Source organism: Azolla caroliniana, unplaced genomic scaffold (assembly GCF_043228905.1).
Source record: "Azolla caroliniana isolate FFs.n. ecotype wild unplaced genomic scaffold, voAzoCaro1.0.p SCAF_2, whole genome shotgun sequence".
Lineage (NCBI taxonomy): Eukaryota > Viridiplantae > Streptophyta > Polypodiopsida > Salviniales > Salviniaceae > Azolla > Azolla caroliniana.
In genome coordinates, this window is record NW_028230437.1 from 24,110,240 (window position 1) to 24,133,946 (window position 23,707).

Below are 23,707 nucleotides of genomic sequence, written 5' to 3' on the forward strand. Positions count from 1 at the left end.
CTTACCGATTCTCGGTATGGTCTCCGGATGCGCAACTCCTGACCTAGCCATGCTCAGGTGGATTGCATACATCAAGTCCCTGAACCCGGAGATACGACACATCTCGGGTAAAGACAACGCCATGGCCAATATGCTTTCTAGAGCAAGATTTGAGGATGAGGACGGCATGGTATCAGAGAGCGAAGAAGTTGGCGCAGACTTCTTCAAATCGGCAAGGATGAGGATAAAGGGGCGAAGTGCTCCGCCCGTGAATGAGTTCGACGAAGTCGGCTACGACGGTGAGTGGCTTCTAATCGGGAGGTTTCTGGGGACAATGACGACTGACGCCACAATGACTAAGGAGGAGGCCATACAGCTCTGGAAGAAGGCATATCGGTATTTCCTGCGGGATGGAAAAATCTGGAGGATCCCAAAAAGGTGAAACGACGCGCCGCTCCGGGTAATAGCGCGGGTGGATGACCAACAGAAGCTAATGTCAGAGTTCCATGAGAGCCACCGGGGTACATGGGCTACATTCAAGAAGTTAAAGGGAAAATATTGGTGGCCAAGCATGTACAAGAGCGTGCACGACTTCATGTGCACGTGCGAAAGCTGCCAGATGCACTCGGTGGTTCGACATCGCGACGACCTACACCCAACTTATCCTCCGACCGTGCACTTCAAATGGATGGTTGACTTAGTTACGATGCCGATGGGCGAAGGTCAAAAGCGATAACTAGTGCTGGCTAAAGAGGACCTAACCAACCAAGTAGAGGGACGAGCACTAACGAATAAGACCATTGTGGCCGTATGCAAGTTTCTGGTCGAGGATGTCATATGCCAATACGGGTGCGTGGGGAAAATCGTAGCTGACCGAGGAGAGCTAGACGCGGAAGAGGCCGAGGAACTGTTCTATCGGTTAGGTGTAAAACTGTCCCTCACAATGACGTACAACCCGGAGGCAAATGGAAGGATTTAACGGGGCCACGGTCCGATTGTAAAGGCCGTTGTACGCGCGTGCAAGGGTCAAGTCGGCGACTGGCCGAGGTTGCTCCCGTACGCGTTATGGGCGGACAGGACTACCCACAGTTTGGTGACAGGGTACATGCCGGCGGAACTAATGTACGGACAAAAACCCATCATGCCAATAGAGTGAACGATCGCCTCGTGGGTAGCGATCGATTGGGCTAGTGAAATGAGCATAGAAGAGTTGCTAGCGGCACAAATCCGGCAACTCGAGCGAAGACCAGAAGACGTGGAATGAGCCACGACGAGGGTGAGAGAAGCAAGGATCCGGAGCAAAGCCCAGTTCGTTCGAGCGCACCGGCTCCAGCCAAGGAAGATCAAGGAAGGCGACTGGGAGTTAGTCTACGACAGCAGCCTCAACAACCAACATAGGTCTACGCACAAGGTCGCGGTGTCTGGCCCAGGAACTCTCATGAAATGCCGCAAATAGTTCCTCTTGTTCCTCTTTCTTTGCCACTACTCGGAGCGGGATGTCGTTTCTCTTCTTTGGGTGCCTCCATATGCACTCGTCTCGCAGGAAGAATCGGTACGCCTTCTTCCATACCCGGCTCGCCTCTTCTCTCGTCCATGTTGCGTCCGGCATCATCGTCCGTAGGAATCTCCCGATTCGGAGCCACTCCCCGTTGTACCTGCTTTTGTCAAATTCGTTAAGCGCCGGAGTGACCCTTTTCCTCGTCGTTACGTTAGCCGACCTAAAGAAGTCTTCGTTGACTTCTTCTTCATCCGAAACCATGTCGTCTTCATCGTCGAACCTCGCTATCGAAAGCATGTCGGCCATGGCGTTATCCTTTCCGGAGATGTGTCGTACCCCCGGGTTCAGGGACTTAATGTACGCTATCCACCGGAACATTGCTAGGTCCGGCGTCGCGCATCCGGAAACCATGCCGAGTATCAGCAGGCAGTCCGTCTCGATGATCACCTCCGTCCCGATCAGATAGTCCTTGTCGGCCTTGACTGCCAAAACGATACCCCGAAGCTCGCGCTTAACTTGGGCGTATCCTTACTGCCGCTCGCTCAATACCTTCGCCCCGAACCGGATCGGGAATCGTACACCGTCCTTGTCCTCCTGTCTGATTACCTACCCGATCCCAATCGGGCTCATGTCCACCGTCACGCAAATGGGGACACCCTTGCCGTAAACCGCTTTACGGAGGACCGGCGCTACCGTAAGCGCCTCCTTTAGTCTCCGGACCGACTCCATGTGCTCCATCCTCCACTCGAACCCATGCCCTTTCTTCAATAGCCCGTAGAGAGGCTCCGCAACATGCGCGTAGTGCGGAATCCAGATGTGGTAGAACGCACATGCTCCCAAGAATCTGCGGACCTCCGTGATTGACCCGCAATCGTCCCTCATCGCGGAGATGGCCTCTACCTTTGCCGGAGACGGTTTCCTACCGTAGGGCCCGCACAGGTGTCCAACCACCAAGATCTCTGACTGTCCGAACGCCGATTTTTCTCCGGAGAAGGTGAGTCGTGCATTTTCGAGCTTCTGCGGCACCTTCTCATATCCGTCTGGCCCGACAGTCTTGTCCGCGTCATCCACCGGACACCCCTTTATCGGGATGTCATCCAAGAATGGCATGGTGATGTCCGGGATGCAGTCCCTTAGCACTTTGTTCATTGCGTTCACCATATCCGCCACCGAATTTGTCCCACCTTGTGGTAGGGTACACATCCGTACTAGGCCGAGAGGAGTTCGCATCGTCGTGATATCCCTGCTTTCCACAGCTAGCCGGAACTAGTCATACCCCGAGTATAAGTCACTGACCGAATAGATCGACCTTCCAGCGAAGGCCTCCGTGAAATCGTCTATGGTCGGTCCGATTCCTGCATTACAGATGGTCACCCTATTGACCGGTTGCAGGTCCTGAATGAAGCGCAGTGTGTCGTTCTTCTTCAGCACCGTAAACCACCGATTTGAATACGGGGCACTCGACGGTTCGAGGATGGCCATCTCCACCTTTTGCTTCAGAAGCTCCATCAACTTCGGGATGTGAGCTCTCAGTCCGGAATCGGTTTGAGATTCCACGGTACATGCGGTACCGTGAAGATCACCATCAGTTCGACGACCGTCGGGTCCACGCACCCGATCTTCTCCAGCGAGAATGCGAAGGCTTTCCCATGCCTTCCGAGCATTCTCCGAAACCTGTTCTCCTCTGACGGCAGTAGGAAGCCACCCCCACCAACCTTGAGCTCCCGTAGCGTTATGTCGGTGAACCGGTGCCCTATGCCAGCCGGATTCCGTAAACTCAGGTCCGACACGACCCCTTTTATCCGCTCCTCGTTGCCCTCCAGCAAGGGTGTTGCGACTGGCCTCACCTTCCTGTTCACAGTCTTGTACTTTGTATCCACTTGGGCCGTCCAACCCGACTCGATCCTCTCCCCGAAGTCCGCGATGACTTCATACATTCCCATCGAACCTACCGGAACGGTCCGGTCTTCTCTAAGGTGTCGTCAAAAGAGACCGCCTCCACGGCGCCGCTGATCTCTTCTTCGGGGGAGAGGATTCCATACGTCCTGAGCCGCTCCTCCGCTCGCTTCCTTTCCCAGCCACTGATGCCGGCCATAGTACAACCTCCGTTGTCGGAGAACCAAAATTTTCTACCTATGGTACAGGTCTTCTTCCGTATTGTACATTTGTGGGGTTCTTCCCGGGTGTCCGGATTATCGCGGCCCCACGCCTTGATAGCCCTCTCTAAAAATCCCCTCGGGTTTCGCCACCGAGGGCCTCGCGGTTACGCTCGTGGTTTGGTGGCACCGTTAGGAATTGGACCGAGTGACGCCCGTCCTGGCTCTTGACTCTTGCATAGGCTGAACCGTTGTCCAGCACCTTGGTCTCCATCCGCGCCGCCGGGATATATGGCTCTCCTAGTACAACCGGATGCGAGGACGTCTCCTGCACGAAGAAGTGCTGGTCGATCTCAACATCGCCGATTTTCACCCGTACGTTCGGACAGGCCCCATGTAGTTCTTCTGTGGCGCGCATCGCTGCCCGTATCTTCTAGCCGTTCTTGGTGTTGATTGGCCATTTACCCTTCTTGTAGAAATCCATGGACTTTAGGTTGATTTCGGATCCATGGTCTACCAACGCCACCACCGGTTCCAGAATGTTGCCGATCCGTACAGGGGTTTCCGTAGTTGCCCTAGCGCAATGTGGCTTTGTGTAGTGGCTTCCCGCCAACTCGTATTCTAGGGCTTCATCTTCCAAGTGCGTGGTCTGCACCTCCACCGGTTTCTCCGGTTCGGGCTTCGTCGAGAGCCTCTTCCGCTTCACCAAGTCTACGATAGAGTCGTGGAACTCCCTCTTGGCGATTCCCAGCACCTCCCACAATGACAGCTCCACTTTATTGTCGAGGATACGTTCCTCCAGGACCTTTCGTAAAGTGGAGCCACCTTTTCCCTGTCGAGCGCGTCCATTGACTTGACAAACAGTTGTACTCGACTCGTTTCGAGCACGGTCCCGTCCAACGTCGACAGCCGCGCGAACCGTTTTTCAAACTCCTGGAGGAGCGCCGATGTGTTCCTCCCCTTTCTAGGGCTTTCCACCCATGGCATGAAGTCCCGCCTCGATAGCCGAAGCGAGTCGTCAAACCCGTACTTCTCGAGGAGTTGCAGCTTGAACTCCTCCCAAGTCTGGCATCCGGCCAGCACCTCGAGCACTTCCGCATGGATGCTCGGCGTCACCACCCAAGGGAATCCGGACAGCCGCATGTCCACCGGGATATCCCACATGATCATTTCGTCCTGGTAAGCGTCCAAATAACTTGTGGCGTCTTTCCCTCCGAACCAGCCTATAGAGCCGACTATCGATTCAATGGCTCTATCGAGGGTACCCGTCCCCTCACGAGCACTTACCAGTCGGTCGACAGCCATCGCCATTGCCTCTACTAGCTCCGATCCCCTCATCTTTCAACTCCTTTGCCGCCCTTTTCACGTAGGGTTCACCAATTATATGTCGTGTTGTTACGTGCGTGCGTGGAGAAAGAGGCGGGACCACGGGGTCCTTGAACCGAGGAGCGAGAGAGAGAGATGCAAGCACACAAAGAGAGAGAGAGAGAGAGAGAGAGAGAGAGAGAGAGAGAGAGAGAGAGAGAGAGAGAGAGAGAGAGAGAGAGAAAGAGAGAGATTTGCAAATATGTGGAAGCGAGAAGGAGGAGAACGAACGGAACCCTTGATTACAATAACAGTCGATTACAATATCAAGAGATTACAAACTTTGACGGTTACAACCGGCCAGCTGGCGATGGACCCGACACGGGGACCCTACTCACGCACACAAACAGAACACACTGGACCCCGAAAACGTAGAAGGGAGAGCCTCTGCTGGAAGCACACAGGCTGTCCACGAAGCAGGGGCAGCGAACTCCCGACACCCGCAGAGAACAACGATTCTCGGAGAGAGAGAGAGACCCGCACTCCGTTCTGCAGCAGCCCTTCGTCCTCGCCAACGTGCGAGTCCCCTCTCCCCTCTCTCTTTTCCTTTTTATAGTTCCCATCCCTAGTCAAATTGCTTTATTCCCTGTCCCTTCTGACAAAGATATGCACAATCCCCTAAAAAATGTGTACTACTTAGTATTTACATCAACCGATCCATTTATGAATCGTGTACAAAATATCAAGATATCAATTCACGCGTCCATCTGTGTAAGAGCCAGTTCATGCGCCTTTTTCTCCAATTCCGCCTATGGCCGGTTTTCTTCACAACAGCGTAATGCGGAATCCAGATGTGGTAGAACGTGCACACCCCTAGGAAATTCCGAACCTCCGTGACCGATTTGCACTCTTCCTTCATTGCGGAGATGGCTTCCAGTTTTGCGGGAGACGGTTTCCGGTCGTACGGCCCGCATAAGTGCCCGACCACCAAGATTTTGGATAAATCCCGAAAGCCAACTTCTCTCTAGAGAAGGTGAGTCGCGCGCTCTCAAGCCTCTATAACACTCTCTCGCAGTCCTTGATGTGGTCCGCCACGAACCTTCGGCATCCGTCCGGCTCGACCGATTCATCCTTATTTTCCACCGGACATCCCTTGATCGGGATGTCGTCCAAGAATAGCATGGTGAAGGATGTAGTCCCTCAACACCTTGTTCATTGCGTTCACCATGTGTGCCACCTAGTTGGTCCCTCCTTGCGGCAGAGTACACATCCGCACTAAGCCGAGAGGAGTCCGCATTGTCATAATATCCCTTCTGTCTATAGCCAGTTGGAATTGGTCGTATCCTGAATACAGATCGCCAACCGAATAGATCGACCTCCTAGCGAAGGCCTCTACAAACTATAACCTGATTCCTGCGTTTCGTATGGTCACTTTATTGACTGGCTGCAGGTCTTGAATGAAGTGCAACATGTCGTTATTCTTCGGTACCGTAAAACACCGATTTGAATATGGGGCACTCGACGGTTCGAGGATGCCCATCTCCATCTTCGGCTTCAGTAGCTCCATCATCTTCGGGATTTTAGCTCTGGGTACCGGAATCGGCTTGAGGTTCCATGACACATGTGGTACCATGAAGATAACCATTCTACGATCGTCAGGTCCATGGACCCGATCTCCTTCGATGAGAATGCGAAGGCCTTCCCGTGCCTCCCAAGCACCCTTCAGAACCGGTCCTCCTCCGTCGGCAGTAGGAAGCCACCCCCACCGATCTTTAGCTCCCACAGCGTCTCGTCGGTGAACCGGTGCCCTATACCGGCCGGATTCCGCAAACTTGGTTCTGACGCGACCTCTTTCCTCTGCTCCTCGCCGCCCTCCAGAAAGGGAGCCACGACTGGGCTCACCTTCCGGTCCATAGTTGTTGAGCGGCAAGCTCAACCGGAGCCGGATCGGCTGAATAAGCCGGAGCCGGTAAGCGAGACGGATCGGGTGAAACGGATCGGTATGACGGTGAGCAACCGAACCGGCAAACAGTGGAGGCCAGGTGCAATCCGTAACCGGTAGTTCAATCGAAAGCCTAGAATAAGATAGACTACTAGGTATCTATAGTCTCGTAGTAAGTGTCAGATGCTCGTGTGAGCATTGAAGTACATGGTACTTCTGTCAGTCCCAAGAGGACTTGTATAAATAGTGCTACTTAGCAGAGTGTGTATAAGTAGAGTCTTGATATAATTTTGAAATTACGTTCTGCTCGCTCTCTCTCTCTCTCTCTCTCTCTCTCTCTCTTTGTGTTGTTCTCTGTTTTACGCTTCCGCAAACACTTACGTTTACATGGTATCAGAGCGCGAGGGTTGAGAACCTCTGCTGCAAACATTTACTCTTGAGAAGAAAACCCTAACAAGTCGAAAACAGACACAGTAGAAGACATGGATAGAGGCATGGCTACGTCGCTTCCGGTGGAAAAGCTCGACAGGAGCAACTATGCATCCTGGTCTTACAAGATGCACCAGTACCTGCTTGGACACGGGTACTAGAGTTATGTCGAAGGAGTGAATGATGCGGCGCCAGACTCGGCACACAAGGACTTCCCGGTATGGGAACAGGCGGCAAGCAGGGTGATGTACTGCTTCGCATCCAGTGTCGGCGATCAGCTGCTCAGCCACATTCGTGACGCCAAGACACCGAAGGATGCTTGGGGGAACCTGAAAAAGGTTTTCGCCGCAAGCACCACTGCTCGGAAGCTGCAACTCAGACAAGAGTTGAGCAATGTTCGACAGAAGAACATGTCTGTGGCAGACTACACGGGACGGATAAAGGAGATTTGCGACTCACTCGCCTCTATCGATGTTACCGTAGAGGAAGACGAGATGGTGCAGGTATGTCTCGGAGGCCTGGCGTCCAAGTTCGGAGCGTTCCGGACTGCGGTGTGTACAAGGGAGAATACCCCCTCATTCTTCGACTTACAATCGATGCTCCTTGTAGAGGAGAACCACGCCGGTGCATCTACCAGTGCATCCCCGGACAGCCGAATGATGTACACGGTAACGAATCGGCACTGTGGGCGTGGTGGAAGAGGTGGGTCGGCACGCAATGGAGGCGGCCGGCAAGAGCAGGAACGGAGGCACTATGAGTGTGCCGACAACAGTTCCGGGACTTCCTCAAGCAGGGGGAGTCAAGGCGGTGCCGGAGGCCGGCAAGACAAATCCGCTACGAAATGCTGGTACTATGGCAGAAAAGGCCACAGGGAAAGCGAGTGCTGGAGAAAGCATGCCGATTCGGACAAATCCGGATCCGGCAAGACCGGTAAGGATGGCCGGCAAAACTCACACTACGCAAACGGATCAGGAGGATTCGGAACCGGAAAGGCCGGTAAGGGGCCAGCCTTGGTGATGAATCACAAGGCAAACTCAATGAAGAAGACCACTTCCAAAACGGAGGAAGTGTGGTATGTTGATTCCGGCGCGTCGAACCACATGACGAGCCACAAAGAGTGGTTCTCCTTTCTGGAGAGACCGGATCAACCAGGAGTAGTCGAAACCGGAGACGACACTCCTCACCCAATCGTGCATGTCGGAGAAGTCCCTCTAAGCCACGTAGGACAGAAAGGGAAGCTGATGAACGTGTTACACGTTCCGACGATCACGAAGAACCTGGTGTCCGTCGGTCAGATTGTCGACCAGGGGATGCAGGTGCGGTTTACGTACATCGAGTGCTTCATTGAGGATGAGGGCGAAGTCATTGCGCAAGGGCGCAGAGACGGGAGGATGTTTATCCTCGATACCAATGACTTTGGCACCGCTCTGTTCGCGAAACGACAGAAGGTCGAGTCGGACATCGACCTGTGGCACAAGCGGATAGGCCACGTCAACTACCGGAGGCTTAAAGATCTGCAAACGAAACAAGTCGTTTTCGGTTTGCCGAAGTTCAGCGGCCGGAGAGCCGAAATTTGTGAAGCCTGCCAACTTGGGAAGCAACACCGGCTTCCATTCCCCACCGAACGGAACCGGAGCCGTAACAAGCTCGATCTCATCCATTTGGATGTGTGGGGACCGGCACAAAGTGTAAGCCTTGGCGGGAGCCGATACTTCGTCTCCTTCATCGACGACTATACTCGGCATACTTGGATCTACCTCATTGAGCGGAAGAGCGAAGTCTTCGACTGTTTCTGGAGCCTCCAAAAGATGGTGGAACGGGAATCAGAGAGGAAGATCAAATGCCTTCGGTCGGATGGCGGAAAGGAATATTTTTCCGGCCAATTCACTCGTTATCTGTAGCAGAAGGGAATTCGGCGAGAGTTCAGCTGTAGATACACATCGGAGCAAAACGGTGTGGCCAAAAGGAAGAACCGGACACTCGTTGAAGCGGCAAGGGCAATGCTGGAGGAAAAGATCATGCCCCGGTTCTACTAGGCGGAGGCGGTCCAGACGGCCGTCTACATACAAAACCGCATCGGTGACAAGGTGTCAGCTCATGAGCTGTATTTCGGGCGCAAGCCAAACTTGAGACACCTTCGGATATTCAACAGCATAGCATATGTGCATGTGCCGGATCAGAAGCGGAGAAAGCTGGATGCAAAATCGGAAAAATGCATCCTAGTCGGCTATGCTCAAGAGCAAAAGGGGTATAAGTGCTATAACCCCCGGACGAAGGAAGTCCGAGTTAGCCGGGATGTCGAGTTCGATGAATCGGCATCCTGGTATTCCGTACCCACTCCGACTTCCGATCCCGACCCAATGCCGGAAGATCAGGCCAGTGAGCCTGAATCAGCCCTAGCAGAGGATGATGAAGCCGGGACTCAAGATGAGAGTCCGGAATCGTTTCGGTTGAGTGGACTGAACGAGCGACTGAGTCGGTTAGACCAGTCGGATGAAGAGACGGCAAGTGGTGGAGACTCTGCCGTGCTCTCCCCGCGCAAGGAACCGAGGAAACGGTTCACGCGCAAAGAGAAAGGGAAGAGGAAGATGCCGGAATTCGAAACCGGCAACGATGAGTCGGATCGGTGCGTATCCGACTCCGGAAAAGAAAAAAGGCGGATCCTCGGCAACGAAGACCGAACTGGCCAAGAAGGGACTCAAATCAGGTGACGGTGCGTTACGCCGATCAACCCGCCAGAAGGATCCCGTCATGCGGTACGGGTACAATGAATACATGGCGCATCATTATGCGTACATGACTAAGGTGACAGAAGTGCGTGAGCCGGAGAGCTACGTAGAAGCGGCAAAGGAGGCAAATTGGCGTGCTGCTATGGACGAAGAAATGCGAGCACTCGATGCCAACGAAACTTGGGACCTAGTTGATCCTCCCCGTCACTGTAAACCGATCGGATGCAAGTGGGTGTACAAGGTCAAGTACAACGCCGACGGTTCTGTTAACCGATACAAAGCCCGGTTAGTAGCGAAGGGATACGCGTAGACCCACGGAATCGACTACGATGAGACCTTCGCTCCTGTGGTGAAGATGACGACGGTTCGTGTGGGCCTATTGAGCACACATGCCGACCGAGAGGGTCGAGGCGCGCAGAACCAAAGGGGTCGCGGCAAACGGGACGGGACCGGACAAGGAGCGCGAGCAAGGCGGAGTGATGCCAGGAGAAGTCGGTTGAAAGAACCGACTGCCACAGAGGTCGACACTACGACCCCACCTCAGGTTGAGCTTGAGGGGGAGTGTTGAGCGGCAAGCTCAACCGGAGCCGGATCGGCTGAATAAGCCGGAGCCGGTAAGCGAGACGGATCGGGCGAAACGGATCGGTATGACGGTGAGCAACCGAACCGGCAAGCAGTGGAGGCCGGGTGCAATCCGTAACCGGCAGTCCAATCGGAAGCCTAGAATAGGATAGACTACTAGGTATCTATAGTCTCGTAGTAAGTGTCAGATGCTCATGTGAGCATTGAAGTACATGGTACTTCTGTCAGTCCCAAGAGGACTTGTATAAATCGTGCTACTTAGCACAGTGTGTATAAGTAGAGTCTTGATATAATTTTGAAATTACGTTATGCTCTCTCTCTCTCTTTGTGTTGTTCTCTGTTTTACGCTTCCGCAAACACTTACGTTTACAATAGTCTTATACCTCGTGTCTACATGGGCCGTCCAATCCGACCCGACTTTCTCCCCGAAGTCCGCAACGAGTTCGTACATTTCCATGGAACTGATCGCAATCACCCGGTCTTCTCTTATGCCTTTCTCGACTACCTTCTCGATCTCTCCAAGGGTGTCGTCGAAAGAGACCGGCTACACGATGCCACTAATTTCATCGTTGAAGCTAAGGGCACCGCACGCCCTTAAACGCTCTTCTACTTTCTTCTTTTCCCGGCCGTTGACGCCGGTTATAGTACAACCTCCGCTATCGGAGAACCAAAATTTCCTACCTATGGCACATGTGTGGGGTTTCTCCGGGGTGTCTGGACTATTGCAACCCCACGCCTTGATTGCCCTCTCTAAAAATCCTCTCAGCTATCACTGCCGAGAGACTCGCAGTTATGCTCGTGGTTAGGTTGTACGGTCAGAAATGGAACGGAGTGACGCCCGTCCTGGCTCTTCACCCACGCGTACGCCGAACCGTTGTCCATCACTTTGGTCTCCATACAGGTTGCCATAATGTAGGGCTCATCGAGAATTATCGGGTGAGAGGACGTCTCTTGCACGAAAAAGTGCTGGTCTATCTCGACATCGCCAACCTTTACGCGTACAATCGGGCACCCTCCATGTAGTTCCTCCGTAACGCGCGTATCTTCCACTTGTGCTTTGTGTTGATCGACCATTTCCCCTTTTTGTAGAAGTCCATGGACATCAGCTTGATTTCGGATCCATGGTGTATCAACGCCACCACTGGTTCCTGAACGCTCCCAATCCGAACAGGAATTTCCGTCGTTGCCCTTGCCCAATGTGGCTTCGAGTAGTGGCTTTCCACCAATTCGTCCTCTACAGTTGCGTCTTCCACGTACACCGTTCGCATTTCTATGGGCCTTTCCAGTTCCGGCTCTGTCGTGAGCCTCTTACGCTTCACTAAGTCTATGATTGAGTCGTGGAACTCCTTCTTGGCAATTCCTAGGCTTCCTTAACGTCATCTCCACCCAACTGTTGAGAACCCACTCTTCGAGGACTTTGCACAAGTCTGTAGCCCTCTCTATTTCTGTGCCCAGCCAATAACCAGCCTGCTTTGTTCTGTCTTGTATGCCAGAATTCCCGGCGTCATTCTTCTTCGGTACGCTTCGCATTTCGTATCAGCTGGAGGGTCCGGCTCCTCCGCCTTTTCTCGCTTGTTTGTCTTCTACTAGAACTTCGTAGTTCTAGCACACCGCTTCCACGAAACTAGTCTTCTCCTTGACCGGATCGGTCCACCCTGTAACTTCCCGGATCTACTTCTCCACACGGTTTGCTTCCTCCTTCCTTAGTCACACTCTGGAGAGGCCTTCTAGCATGAGGGGCCAGAATCTGGAGTCCTTCGTCTTCTAGCCGCCATTGCTTCCGACCCGGATCCCAGTTGACGCCGAATAATGGATGGCTTCGGCATGTCGCGTCGTGGCTTCTTCCATCAACCTCTTCATTCCGCCGCGCCCGGTATTCAACTCTAGGGCTTTCTGGATTTCACTTGCATGCACCCACCCATTCCAGAGGTACACTACATTGCTCCTAAGCGCCTCTGCAAAATCCACACACTCTTTCCAAACGTGACTGACCGCGTCGTACCACATACATTGTTGGTCGACCGGAGGCTTCTAGTCCCGCGGATGTTCTCCGTTATCCCTCCGGGCGTGTGCAATCTGGAGATCGTGCACCATCTGCGTTAGTTCTTCTAGAGCTGCTCCCTTGGATGGGCCTTTGATTGCGCCGGTCGGGGCCGTGCCCGACTGAAGCCAACTTCGAGTCTCTTCCTTTCATGCTAGTATCGACTCTTGAAGCTTCCTCCCCGTTGCCGGTCCTGCTGTCGACGAACCTTCGTCGCTCCACTCGCGCCGTTTGTCGAAACGGCTGCATACCCTCTTTACCATGGCCCAATCAGTCGTGAGCCCATCGTCCGTCTCTAGTAGGAGACCCACCTTCTCCCGATCCTACACGTCCATAGTCTTGATCAACAACAATACACGACTCGTGTCGAGCACGGTCCTGTCCAATGCCGAGAGCCGAGAAAACTGTTTCTCGAACTCCTAGAGGAGCACCGATGTGTTCCTCCCCTTTCTAGGGCTTTCGACCCATTCCATGAACTCCCGCTTCGACAGGTGGAGCGAGTCGTTGAACCCGTACCTCTCGAGAAGCTATCCCTCCAACTTCCCCCAAGTCGGGCAACCAGCCTGCACCTCGACCACCTCCGCGTGCATGCTCAATGTCACCACCCGAGGGAGTCCGGATAGTCGTCTGTCCTCCGGGATGTCTCTCATTATCTTTTCGGCCCGATAGGCCTCCAGATAGCTCATTGCATTGTCCAAACCGGCCTATCGTGACGATGATCGCTTCGATGGCCCTATCAAGGGCACCCATGCCCTCACGAGCGCTCACTAGCCAATCAACGGCTACCGCCATGGCTCTAGCAAGCTCACTTCCCCTCATCCTCCAGACTCCTCTGCCGCATGTTCACGTCGGCTTCACCAAATATGTCGCGATATTCCGCATACGTGTGTGAAGCTAGGCGGGACTACGGGGGCCTCGGACCGAAGAGCTTAAGAAGAAGAGGTGAGTTAGGAGAGACGGAGGGGTCCGTAAGGTGTGTGGTATCAAGGTGTACGGGGTACAACCGCTCTACCGTGATTGAGACAACATACCAGACGATCGACAAACAAAAACCAATAATTGATTAAGTGATGCAGGAATTACAACCGGCACAGCCGGGGTTGAGCTACGAGCTCAGCGAACAACGCACACACTCACACACCAAGATACAACAAGCAGCTTCTGACGGGAGCACACAGGCTTCTTATGTTAGCAGAGGTGTCTGTGCTAACAAAACGAAGCAGAAGGCAGAGACCGGATGCTCAGTTCCCAGTCAAACATCACTTCCTTCTCCCCTGAACGAGTGATCGTCATTTCATCGTACTCTTCCCCCTTTTATAGGTCAAGGAGGGAAGCCCGTCACATCACATAGTTACATCATGCTTTATTCTCTGCCACTTCGGACAGAGATTCGTTTGATTAGACTACATATTTAACTCGCCTATATTAAACTTCTTCCATCACACCAACCTAGCCTAGTCTTAGATTATGTACAAGTTTAAATACAATGCACGCGTATCCGTGCACGCGGCCGTGCACACGCCCACGTCCCCGTTTCACATTTGATATGGATTTTAACATTTTTGCATACTAAGAAATGTTGCTCGATCTGACATTGTTTTAAGAACATTGCAATGTGTGGTGGATCATATACATCCAACCTTCTAAAGTGAGTATACTAGTCTAAGACCAAGTATAACAAAGCACTGGAAAGAGAAAAGAGAATTATAGAAAAGGGTTATTCAATCAATAAGAGAAAATTGTATTTTGTATTAAAGAGGAAATATTACGTTGGGGGCGTCCCCCTAATTTCCAGAAACTAGCCCCTTCTTCTCTGTGCACACAACATACTTAAATACCCATGGACTCAACTATTTCACCACCAATTTCTCTACCTACTTGACCACTAATTCCTCTAGCTACTTGACCGCTAATTTCTCTAGTTACTCCCAACCAATCTTCCCCTAATTTCTCTAATTCTAACTACTCCATAGTTACATAACACTCTCCCACGAGGCGAAGAGTTTCGTCCTCGAAACTAAAACACTAGTACAATAACATGACCTGCTAAATCCATAAGTAAATGAAAAAACGGAAAGAAGGACAATGGAAAATGTGGTTTTACCATACTAATATAGTAGGCAATGTCTAAACCCTTGCCATTGTAGCACTAATTAGAGCTAGGGTACCCGTACAAGAATGAGGGATCCGAACGAAACAAACTTTCTTCAGAGATCCATGTGGCTTCTGTAAGTTGTCGCCCTTTCCATTTGATCAAAAATTTCGTGTTCCATTGCGCACTTGTTGTTTTAAGATTGCTTCAGGTTCTTCCGCTTCCTCACTTAGGTTAGTCTTCCAACTCCAGTGTTTATTTGCATGAAATCTCTTCAGCAAACTTACACGAAATGTATCATGCACCTATGTTGACGGAACTAGGTAATTGTCGGTTGTAAGTATCTCCATTAAAACTTTGTTGAACTTCATTGTTATCCATGGGACAAAAGGGATATAGTGTGAAATTAATCTAAGGATACGGGGAGGAAAAGTAGGTGGAGAACGACAACCGGGAAGGAGGAAGGTAACGAAATACGAGCAATCGAGAATGAAGGTTGAGAAGAAAGGAGTAACTGAAGCGCGCCAAACAGGAAGGGAAACTATATAACAAGAAGGAGAATCAGAAGGAAGAGGGGGGAGAATGCAAAGAAGATATACCTTGTCTAGCGAGATTTATTGTTTTCTTGAGTATATGAGAATAGAACTCCGGTTGTGAGCCGTGTAACTCTTGTACCTGAATACATTTATATAACTTGTGGGCCTAATCTGTTTGCACAATCTATCTGTGTTATTCGAACTAGCTATCATAATTCTTTGGTGCAATTTACTAGGCCAATTGTGGCTTACAGTTTTTTTTCCGTAATTAACTATCCGCGCAAGCTAAGGGATTCCTGTCCACCACTACGTACCACAACCTCTTGACCCGATTAGCTTAAGAATAATCGGAGGTGTTATCTCGAAGTAGAGACAACACAATTCAGCTTAGGCAACACAATGAACAATGTAGGTGGAAACCCCAGCCGCCATTACGACGCCCAATTGCACCACATGTTTTCTCGGCTACCTTCCCGCCGCGTCGAGCGAGTTGAGGAAACTGCCGACTCCGCGCTGACACAACAATCATTGTCGGAGCCCCAGGAGTCGCACTACTCGCAAATAGCGCCCCCTGACACACAATCGCACATAGGCTTTGAACCTCCGAGCCTTCCCGAAGTTACCCAAGCCGAGTTCAACCCCTTTCCGGCAGTTAGCAGAAGACCCGGACTTTGACACTATGTCGTACCCGTATCCCCGATATACGGATGACCCAGACATGGAGTCTCACATCCGCTCTTTTGTGTCTACTTGAAAAGCCAACCATTTGACGTTGCGTCTCACCGCTGTGGAGGTCGATGCCTCCAAGATCGTTGAATTCACACTGTCCCTTGACGGACCCGTGGCGCAGTGTCGTGCCTTTTGGTGCCGGATGGTTGCGTGAGTCGGGTGAGAACCGCTGGGGTTTTGGACTAGGAGTACGAAGAATTTGAGACGAGTTTAGTTTTGAATATGAATAGATTATAAGAAAGAAAGATATGAAACTCGTGAATCCACGAGTATAGTGTATTAATTAATGTTTAGGAAAGAATATGAATTTAGATTGCAAGAGAGAAATAGATGGCAAATTCGTGAATCCCATAAATATAATATATTAGTCAACCCTTATAAAAAATCAACAACCATATACATCTTTCTCTCTTCCTTATATAGTCATGAAAGAGGCTAAACCTAGCATAATGCTTTTCTAAAGTGTTCATGCACACTAGATGTCCCTGAATAGCTTTTTCTACCATGATTTTAATTACTAAATATAGTGTTCATGCACTCTGGATGTGCATCATGATGAGTAACTTTTTCTTTGTTTGCGTTTTTCTTATAAATAAAGTTTTTACGCACTCTAAATGTGCATGGGTTGTTTTCTATAAAAATAGGTGTAAATATAACTCTTATACCTATTAAATCTATATTTAGATTGCTTATAATCCGTTAGTACAATGGTAAGGTTTGGGGTTTGCATATATGAAGGTACATGGTTCGAAACTTGCCCTATGCATGTAATATATATTTTAATATTTTCTTTTGTTTCTTTATGCATACTTAATCAAATGTCTCTTACATATTTCACATAGTGTGTGAATTACACTACGACAACGGTGGTACTCCCACTGTGAGTGTGGGGAATTTGCGACGTTTCAGGACGTCCGCACACAATTCCTCAAACTTTTTCACCAACAAGTACTGAAGCGGGAACTGTTGCGCCAATTCTACACATGAGACGGTTTCTCAGTTCACAATCCGATTCAAGGATCTCTATCGGCAACTCGCGCAGGACGTCTCTGCGAATCATTTAAAACACACGTTCCTTGCCGACCTCCGGGGGCCGCTCCCCACCACTCTCGCCTTGCACGATTTTGCTCAACAAACCATTGAGCAAATAGTCGCTCGCGTTCTCGCGGTAGATAGAACCCAACATAACACTTCTTTTTGGATGGGGCCACTCCAATAGGCCTTGACGCCCCACGAAGAGATTCAGTTTCAGCAGGCCCTATATTGCACGACGTGAACGCAATCCGGCCACTCAGCTGTGGATTGTCCGCTTCACCCACACTGCCCAATCTACCATTCTCGGGTGGATACGGCCGACCAATGTGAGTACAATATGATTAATCGCACAACCTCTGCCCCCTGTACGACAGATCGAGCCCTGCCATGATTGTCCTCCATAGGACGATCGCCCCCCCACCATGGAATAGGGACGCGACGAAGCCCTGGTATGGTGATCAACATCCCCAGAACGATGGCTACCTACCCAAGATGGATGATTATCACTGCGACAACCAATACTAGTCAGAGGAGCCGCGTTATTGCCAAGATAATCGATCGTGACTCGAGGACGATCGCTACCGATAACGTGATGACCGCTATCGTCCGAACGACGACTATTACTGCTATGATTACTACCGAGAGGATTGTAACAAACCGAGGTATCCACGGCACGACCGGCAACCTCCTTATAATAATTGCGGTCACCGACCCGCAGGCAAAAATCGACACCCCTTTGACAACCACCGCCAAGACCCTCTACGCACCGATAATAGAAGACACTCCTAGCCGAAGTCTCGGGACAACGCTCCTTGTGCCCCCACCTATACCTCGCCAGCCCAAGACGTTCAATCCCCAAAAATCAAATAGCCCGAGCACGGGGAATGTAGCAGCTCGGCACCAGTCACATGCTTTAACTATAGCCAACTAGGGCATTACTGCACGTAGTTCCCGACCAACGATCGAGGTAAAGCACCTGCCGTAAACATCATTATGGCAGACATTCAACAGGTCACGACCCGAAGCAAGGCCAATAAAACACAATGGGATATTCAGGACGAAGTCCGGCAGGCCGCTAAAAAATGGATCCACAGGGCTAATTAGGCGAATACCGAGCGAATGCAAACCGAGATGAACGATATCACTATCGGTCCCTCACCCTCCTCTCAACCTTGTGTGGCAAGCTCTCACAAGCTACCAAATCACCATGCCCTTACACAAACTACTCCAATTGCTTCCTTGATTCCAAAAAAGGGTATTTTGCATTAAAGAGGAAGTATTACATTAGGAGCATCCCTGTAATTTCCACGCGGTCCTATTTTGTATTAAAGAAGAAGTATTACATTGGGGGAAGAATCTAAGGGATGAAAACATGCGTTCGTTAATTCATATTTATTTAATTAATAACATGGTAAGGACAAAAAAGAAACGGAAAAAGAAAATAAAAAGAAGAAGGAGAAGGAAAAGGAAGAGAAAAAGGAAACCAGAATTTAATGTAGGTTGTGCCAAACCAGTTTAAGGATTGGTTTGGTTCGGTCAAGGCTTAACCGGTTTGGCTTGGATAAGGCCACAAAATGTGCACCTCTTCATGTGAAGGGATAGGAAGGCGTACATTTATTTTCCTAAAACCAAAATACTAAAAAAATATCATACTAATATGTTTTCTACATTAACATTATTCTAACAAATCAGTTATTGGGATCACATAGGTCAATTGCAGATATATCTTCTTTTTTGATTAATCCAATCATGATGAAATGTAACCAAATATAAAAAATGCATTAAAGAAGTGGAGGAAATATTTCAAATGAACATGGATCGGTGTGGTTCACATAATAAATAAAGCCTTTGAATGTATTAGCTATGTTTCTTAATCCAAGGTTTCATGTATTAACCAAATATTAAGTAACAAAGCCCGTTTCCAATTGTCATATCAGCACATCACACATGTGCTCTTTGTCGTGCTACACATATTTTGTTTCAAAAGTTTAGTCCATTCTTGTAGTTGGGTGTCGAGTGAGTTTGTGAAGATAGTATATGTATGTTCTTGACATTCATGTTCATTTCCTTTGATGTAACTTACTAAACTTGTGTTTGAATCCATCTTCATGGATCTTTTGGATGAATGTTCTTGATGTTGTACTTTAATATACCATAACTATATGACAGTTTGAATTGATCATAAACAAGTAGTAATGCGGTAACGATTGATGGGACATTTATAGGTTGGAGTTGTACTCATTGGAAAGTTTGTACAGTGAACAAACAAAACTCCCATGAAATATAATTAAAAGCATATAGGAAATTATTTTGACTCCAATATTTTGGGTATTTAAAATTTGGAGATCTGTACATTTAGATTATTGAGAATGGGATACATGGTTGGATCAAACCAAAAGAAAAAAACAATGACACAATGTATACAAATTATATCATCGGCCATGCCTGTGCCTGTGCCTGTGCCTATCCTTGTCGGCAATAAGCGAAACAAATGTGAAGTTTTTAAAATCGGGGAGTATGCCATTACAAAACAAAAAGGACTATCTACACTTCATAGTTGATCCGGAGGCCTTGGATGGTCACTCTCTCGGTGCCCTTCACGATGATCGTGATCACGACCTCGTCGTCCTTCTTGATTCCCACACGTTTCAAGTTATCTCCGATCTCGAACTTTAGGTTGGTCATGAGCCACCGATGTTGGCTCGCCAATGGCACCACATTGAATGTCCCCATATACTCGGCACTGCTCGTGAGTGTCGTGTTGGTCGCACCGGGGAGATTAACGAACACTAGCAATTGCACGAAACTGTCTCTCACCACGTCCATCCCTTGGATCGTCAGCACCTCCTCCGAGTGCTCCGGCCTTTTCGCACCTATAGTGGATGGCGGTTGCACGCGTGCCACGAGCTTCTTGCCTAGCTCAATCGTCCCATTGAGAGGCGACAGACCGACGAACGGCACGCCCGAAGCTATGGCCGCCTGTAGGGCGCTCCCGTTTGAGACTGGGACCGGGGAGAATTGAATCCACAACTTGTCGGAGCTCACCCTCTTGTATTTGAGCCAAGCTTGCTTATGTCGAGCACATCTCACACCTTTATCTTCGCCATGTTTGCATATTCGTCGAAGAAAGGGAACTCGGCGTCGAGGAAGTTGGTTACATTAAAATCGTGGCGCTTGCCATCGGGGAGGTGGAATCGCCACATGTCCCACAGCCGGTCTAGTAATGGATGCCATTGTGGATCGCGTTCTCGATGTTGCTGCCCAACGGAGCAGAGATGACAGTGGAATTGGTGAGGTCGGACCCGAGAACGTAAGGGCCACCTAGGAAGAGCTCCGGGGTGCGGGCCGTCACCATGGCTTGATACATGGAATTGAGTTTCTCCAAGGTGATGAGGGTGGTGTTGCTGGTGCTACTGGTCGGGGAGAGACGGATGAGGGTGGAGCCCGAGAGCACGGAGGTGCTGCGGTTGGTGTCGAAGAGGGCGGTGCCATTGCGTGCGAACATGGGGGGCAACACGTTGCCGCGATCACGTTGGTCGTCCGAGTTCCAATAGACAAGTGTGAATGATGGATTGCCGATGAGACTACCGAGGATGCGTTCGTGGAAGTAGAGGTACATACGGTGCCATGGGAGGAACAACCACGAGAAGTGGACCTAGAGAGGTTTATCGGCAGCGGCGCCGCCTTGCTTGTAGGCACCGTTGCAAAAGGCACAATGGAGATCGGCCTGGACCTTGAAACTACGGGGATCGGTGTCGTGGAGGGCTTTCATGAGTGCGTATGCCTTGTTGTACTTGGCGATGTACTCTTCGCTCACACGGTGGGCGGGGTGCTGGACACAGGTCTTGGGGGACTTGTAGGCATCCAAGGAGACCCAATGTGACAACTAACGTCTCCCAGCTATCCGGGAGGGAACCGAACAAGAGCAATGCGAGTACCTCATCGGCGAGAGGTAATTCCAAGGAGCTTGCTTGATGTATTAGCCCTTGGAAGGCATTCATGTGCTCCACCATACTAGAGCCGTTTTGGTACTGGAGGTTCACTAGCTTCCGGAATACCGAAACCCGATTAACAACATTCTTGTTCTCGAACATGATGCCGATCCTTCTCCCAGAGTTCATGAGCCCTGCTCTCTTCATTGAAGTTTTTGTACAGACTCATTTCGATGAAGCACCAGATGTATGTCATAGTCTTTATGTTCATCACCTCCCACACCATTGCGTCGATCTTATCCGGTCTCTTGTCCCCGAACTGAACCGGCAACCAAAGATCCTTAACCACCAACATATCCCTTATATTCAACTTCCACACTCAGTAGTTGGAGCCGGTGAGCTTGAACATACGCCGAACGATTTTTCCATTTCCTGTGTTATTCGCTTTGATACCAGATTGTAGAGTAAAGCATGGAATATTGCTCTGCCATAACCGAGTCTTGAATCACTATTAGAGAATGAAACACAGAAATGGGAACTAAAGAGTGAACATAGGATGTTTACGTGGAAAACCCTAATAGGGAAAAAACCATGGGAGCCCACAGATTCCAAACTATCACTATGAAGAGAAGGGGTATAATCAGAGACTCGGAGGCAACGACCTCGAGCTTTGTTTCTTCGCCTAGTAGCGGATACAACAGAATATAGCTTTGTATCTCTCTCTCCCTCTCTCTCTTTCGCTCTCTATACAATAGTTACAACAATGCACAACAACACCTAAAGCGATTGCCCTAAGTCATATTTATACTTATATGAACTTAGGGCTATTTACAATTATAGCATAAATAGGCTCACTCAAGACATATTTACAAGTATGTCTTCTCTTCCGGTTCTCACCGGGTTTTCTCTATTCATAACCAGATCTCATCTGGAGGGAACGATTTCCCAACACGACTGTGTGTTAGGGGGGTGCTATTTGCGAGTGGTGCGACTCCTGGGGCTCTGACAGTGATTGTTGTGTCAGCGCGGAGTCGGCAGTTTCCTCGATTGGCTCGGGGCGTCGGGAAGGTAGCCGAGAGAACGCATGGTGCAATTGGGCGCCGAAATGGCGGCTGGGGTTTCCACCTACATCGTTCGTTGTGTTTCCCAACGTGAACTGGGCGTGCCAAATTGTGTTGTCTCTACTTCGAGAAAACACCTTCGATTATTCTTAAGCTAATCGGGTCAAGAGGTTGTGGTACGTAGTGGTGGACAGGAATCCCCGAGCTTGTACGGATAGTTACTTACGGAAATAAAAACCGTAAGCCACAATCAACCTAGTAAATTGCACTAAAGATCTGTGATAGCTAGTTCCAATAACACATATAGATTGTGCGAACAGATTAGGCCCACAAGGAAAAGTTATATTAATGTATTCAGGTACAAGAGCTACACAGCTCACGACCGGAGTTCTATTCTCATATACTCAGGAAAACAGTAAATCTCACTAGAGAAGGTATATCTTCTACGCATTCTCCCCCCTCTTCCTTCTGATTCTCCTTCTTGTTATATAGCTTCCCTTCCTATTCGGCGTGCTTCAGCTACTCCTTTATTCTCGGCCTTCATTCTCCGTTGCTCGTATTTCGTTACCTTTCTCCTTCCCGGTTGTCGTTCTCCACCTACTTTTCCTCCCCGTATCCTTAGATTAATTTCACACTATATCCCTTTTGTCCCACGGATAACAATGAAGTCCAACAAAGTTTTAATGGAGATACTTACAACCGACAATTACCTAGTTCCGTCAACATAGGTGCATGATACATTTCGTGTAAGTTTGCTGAAGAGATTTCATGCAAATAAACATTGGAGCCGGAAGACTAACCTAAGTGAGGAAGCGGAAGAACCTGAAGCAATCTTAAAACAAAAAGTGCGCAATGGAACACGGAATTTTTTATCAAATGGAAATGGTGACCACTTTCAGAAGCCACATGGATCTCTGAAGAAAGTTTGTTTCGTTCGGATCCCTCATTCTTGTACGGGTACCCTAGCTCTAATTAGTGCTACAATGGCAAGGGTTTAGACATTGCCTACTATATTAGTATGGTAAAACCACATTTTCCATTGTCCTTCTTTCCCTTTTTTCATTTACTTATGGACTTAGCAGGTCATGTTATTGTACTAGTGTTTTAGTTTCGAGGACGAAACTCTTCACCTCGTGGGACAGTGTTATGTTATGGAGTGTTCAGAATTAGAGAAATTAGGGGAAGATTGGTTGGGAGTAACTAGAGGAATTAGTGGTCAAGTAGCTAGAGAAATTGGTGGTGAAGTAGTTGAGTCCATGGGTATTTAAGTATGTTGTGTGCATAGAGAAGAGGGGGCTAGTTTCTGGAAATTAGGGGGGTGCCCCCAATGTAATACTTCCTCTTTAATACAAAATACCCTTTTCTCTTATTGATTGAATACTCCTTTTCTATAATTCTCTTTTCTCTTTCTAGTGCTTTGTTATACTTGGTCTTAGCCTAGTATACTCACTTTAGAAGGTTGGATGTATATGATCCACCACACATTGCAATGTTCTTAAAACAATGTCAGATCGAGCAACATTTCTTAGTATGCAAAAATGTTAAAATCCATAGCAAATGTTGATCCTTGAGGGTAACCGCTATCACAACATATGTTGTCTTCACTTGTAGACAAGCATTGAATCGCTATATTGTGAGTTGAGATAGTCCAAGAAAAACACACAAATATGTATGAGAACAAAGATACAGGATGCCCAACTATGAGAATTGACACATGGATT

At 49.4% G+C, this 23,707-nt stretch overlaps 1 pseudogene; it reads right to left on the reverse strand.

The window, feature by feature from the left end:
- Positions 1 to 19,465: 19,465 nt before the first annotated feature.
- LOC147867716 (polyphenol oxidase E, chloroplastic-like) lies at positions 19,466 to 21,006 on the reverse strand (annotated as a pseudogene).
- Positions 21,007 to 23,707: the final 2,701 nt, after the last annotated feature.